The sequence below is a fragment of the Quercus suber genome, unplaced genomic scaffold (genome assembly GCF_002906115.3).
Source record: "Quercus suber isolate HL8 unplaced genomic scaffold, Cork oak 2.0 scaffold_622, whole genome shotgun sequence".
Lineage (NCBI taxonomy): Eukaryota > Viridiplantae > Streptophyta > Magnoliopsida > Fagales > Fagaceae > Quercus > Quercus suber.
Window position 1 is genome coordinate 389,356 of NW_027070065.1, and position 4,893 is coordinate 394,248.

Below are 4,893 nucleotides of genomic sequence, written 5' to 3' on the forward strand. Positions count from 1 at the left end.
ACATGTTACGTTTATATATGTATATACCAACTGTGGGGTCCCACACCCACGCCGCTCCTAATAACAAGTAACCATGAATCTCACCAAACTCTCAAAAGACTTTTTATTTTTCCTTTTATTTTTTCTTTTTTGACTACTTCTAACCTCGATTTTTTATTTTTTTTTTGGCAAATATAATATAATTTTGTTAACAATTTCGTTAGTTAGTAACGTTTTTCAGACTATTTAGAAAACTAATATCTCAAGCTTTTTAGACTCATTTATTGTAACCACTCAAATTTTAAAAACTCGAATTCCATGCGCTTGCAAAATTAAGGTGAATTTAAAATTCACGTGAAACTTGAGTCTTTAATACTCGAATTCTTGCTTTGAAAAATCCAAGAACAAAACTCACTCTCCTCTTCTTTTTCTTCTTTCTTCTTTGTTTCTCAAAAATGTAAAACCAAAAAAATGGACTCTAGTCTCTAAAACTCAAGTTTTACGTGTATAAAAATTTTCCCATCAACCTTTTAAAGTATCAAAATCGAGTGTACGAAACTTAAGTTTCTTCGTTGAAATTAAGTCTAAGAAACTAGAGATGCTAGTTTGTTTAAATGTTTAAAAAACATGTTACCTAATGAAATTGTTGATAAAATAATGCTAAATAGCAAAAAAAATCCTCTAAACTTAGGTTATCAATTGCCAGCAATGAAACATGGGGAGTGTATGCAAATTGCAAAGGCATTATTAGGCATCATCAGCATTCAGCATCGTGACGATGGGGAAGGAAGGAGAAAGAAATCCCATTAGGATTAGGTTTATATTTTAAATAATAATAAAAAAAGACAGAAAAGAACGCGTACCATATTCATTTCATATATTCTTTAATGTAAAAATCTTTGCGTTTGTTTGAATAAGTAATAAACAAAATAAATAAATAAATAAATAAATAAAAAGAAAGTGGAGACTACTGGAATGGAAACGCGGAGAAATTATTGTCAATTATCATTAGAAGCATCGATCTTTTCCAACTTTCCAGTCTGTCACGTTCTCACCTCTCTCTCTCTCTCTCTCTCTCTCATTCGAAAAAGGAATGCAAATTCATATACGAACATAAACACGAACGCCAACATTAATTTAATGATGCCTACACTTTGTGTTTCATTTTTACTCGGTTTTCCATTTTCTTTATTATAAAGTAATTGACTTTGTATCCAATTCATATTTATACATACCAACACATATATGTTGCTTTGCTAAACAACAAAGATACTCCCACCGCTACTATATATAATAACATTTTCTTTTTTGTTTCGATCATATGTTTATATTAACAATTTTATCGGATCGTATGAACGCGTCAATCATCTTCCAATTTTTATTTTAATATATAAGAGCATCGTTAAAACAAAAGAGTGCTAGCTAGCTAGCTGATTTAATATATTTAGTGCGTGTATATATATATATATATATATATGGAATTATATATGATTGTACGACAAAGCAACATACACATAGAAACCAGATTCTTCCCGGTTACACTCTAATATTCATTTCAATCTGCAAAAGGACATGTTTCTCAATAAAAATAAGAAAATTGTAATACACAAGTGTTCTTAATTCACACTTCATTTTTAACTCCCAAAATCTTCCCCTTTTTACACCCCCACAAACATTTTATTTAATGAAAAGCACAAACTTTAGATGTTGTTTGATGCAGTATATTAAATTCAAATATGCGGTTACATTGACCAATAAATTGTATAGTTAAATTTAATTTTCCTTAAATAAAAATAACATCATTTCTACTTTATTAGCTCAAGTTAAATTCAGTGCATTTGTCCCATTCTTTTCCTTGTTTGCTTTTCTAACGAGTTGTTTTCTAATCTTTGAACACCCTACCCTACCGACCATACATAGATATGAAATCTCCCTACTTTATATATAGGTCCAAGGAATCCCTAAAAAAAATGGAATTACCAAAAATATTAGGGCTTTTTTAGTAAGTTCCTGATTGCAAACATTACATGATTCTATCCATTGTCTACGCCATCCTTTTGAATCCTTCATCGCTTTAACATGACTTAATTTTTATTTATTTATTTCTTAGATACAATAGAATTTCAACTTATAACGTTTGTTTGATGATGATTACTTTTTATCATCAAACGAAAATATCAATTAGTTTTTAGTGCCAGTAGGATTTGAACTAGTGCTGCTAGATGAAAATTCACATAAAATTGAAGCCATGGGTCATGAAGATGCAAGGAAACATTGGAGAAAGGAATTTGGAATAGATACTTTTTTTAATGATAATTTGTGGCTAAAGTTACCAAATTTAAAATTGATTATTTTTGTGTCAGCATGTTTTAAATTCTAGATCTCTTATTCAATGATAAGAGACTTTACCAATTCAACTAACTAGAATTCACTAATAGAAGTATCAAATACAATTTTTTTGGGTATCTTTCTAAATTTTGTTTCATAAATGAACTTGTACTTTAGCAATAAAAAATTATATACAAATTAGAAAGATCAACTTACTAAAGCACCATCCAATCACCAATGGGCTATATAGCTCACCTCTATCTAGGGCCAAATGTAACACCCCATGATTTTATTACTAATTTAATTCTTATACATAAATTAAAAAGGAGCCCCACAATTAAATAGATTTAATTGATTTGGGCAAAAGATATTAAAAATAAGATAAATACTATGGAATAAGAAGCCTAAGTGAGGTGACATGAATAAATATATGAGTCTTGATAAACTTTTAAAAAGAGAGATGTTACGTCTACAACAATTTTACAATAAATCACAAGTGATTAGTTGTTATTGGTTCAAATTTGAAATTAACATTAAAATTACTTTTTTGCTCCAACAACAACAACCAGTAACAACTTGCCACTTAGGATTTGTTGTAAAAATGTTGTAGACATATCATTTCTCTTTTAAAAATTCTAGCATTTTACCTCTTAAGATACACGTGTATATATATATATATATAAGATTTTTTTTTGTTTTAGTTGCAACACACGGGTGAACAACATTTTTTTTTTTACTTTGCAGCTAAACATGAGACTGTTGTAGGTATGGTTTCCTTTAGCTCTAAATTTAGGAAGTTAAATATTCAATGGTTAGACTTGTCCCACGTATGCTGGAAAGGCATGAGTGGTGCATGGAATTATATTAGTACCTACTAGGATAATAGGCATCACTCCATGAATCTCTACCTATCTTTACATTAAGGAAAAAGATGTCCTATATTGATATTATATTAGATAAGGAATGATGTAAATAACTATATGTCAGGAAGGGTACTTTGTAGCTTTTAATTTTGATAGATAAAATATAGTACCTATAGAAGTATGGTTACTCTGCCAACGAAAAGATATAAGTGACAAGCACTTGTAACTTTAGTTTCTGCATATGGCCATGCTAGTTTTGTTTCTTTCAGATTGGCTAACCATGCTAAAGCCAATTCCATCTTATGTATTGTCATGGGCCTGCCAATGTTCAAAACTTGTATCATTAAGTTTGGCGGTATTATGGGAATAATGGGCTGGCTATGGGATTGATATATTAAGAATAATATTGGCTTCAACTATATATATTAGATTGGTCAAATATCTATCATTCAGCCATACTGAAGTTTCATGAATATCTATGATTACGTTAATGGAAAAATCTAATTATGCAGCAATATTTTTAAGTCCAAAAATCTGATCAAAGCTGAAAGTAAATTGGATAGTTAAGTGAATAAATGGAGAATTTTGGATATATCAGTATTGTCTACAATAAAATTGTTTAAGTGTGAAAAGACTAATCATCCTGGACGAATGATGATGCTTACTGGGCCCATGGTGATGTTGATCTTCACACAATTTATCACTTAATTAATCATGACTTAGTCTTTTAATTTCGACCGTTAAAGTTGACAACCAACTGCAACAAATCCTTTTGGGGGAGGTATCAACTACACAAGAATTTTCTCAAACAGTTTGAAAACTAAACAAAGGCTAACAAATTTACACCAGGATATAGTTGAAGGTACTTGGGCATAAGGTAGCGATCTTTGCTTAAATATTAATTAAATAATATTTATATGATTTTAATTAATTATTTATTTTAATTATAATTTTATTTCCTTTTTTGATACAAAATTACAAAGTTTTTGTATTCTAGTTCCACCAATAATTCCCTTTTTGAATTGATAATATAGAAAATCCATTAATTTTTCTTATGACACAGTTGATATTAACTAGGATTTCATTAAGCAACTACAAATGAAAAAAAGCGTGAAAAAAAAAAAAAAAAAAAAAAAAAAAAAAAACCTGGAGAGTAGCAAGGTGACTAGCTAGTGAGCTAGGGGAAAAAAAAAGGTTTTGATGTCTACATAAATGAGAAGACGTGATACTGTGGTTTTTTCTTTTTTCTTTTGGTTGTTGTTGTTTTAAGAGATAGTCACAGTCTCTCTCTTAGCAATGTTGGATTTCATGTAATAAATATTGGATTTCAGTAATGAATTTGATTGGAAAATTATTAATTCTTATTTTAATTTTAATAGAGGAAAAAAAGGAAGAGTTTGTTTTCCTTTCATTAATATTTTTTTGAGAGATTGAAAATTTTTACACTTTTAAATTGCTACAAATAATGTAAAACACGTTAATAGAGTGCACAACATTTAAAGAGAAGATAATTTTTATTGACAAAAAGTTTTGGGTCTTAATTAAAATTATTGCACTGTGAAACAAATAAACAGTGCACTGTATTGGCCAATAAAAAGGCCTTAATTCTTTTCTTTTCTTCTTTGCTAGGTGAGAGGCAGTATTATTGGTATTTATTTTTATATTAAGCTGTAAGTAAGATGGATATAGTATACTTTATGTTAATAATAGAGGGCCTATTTTT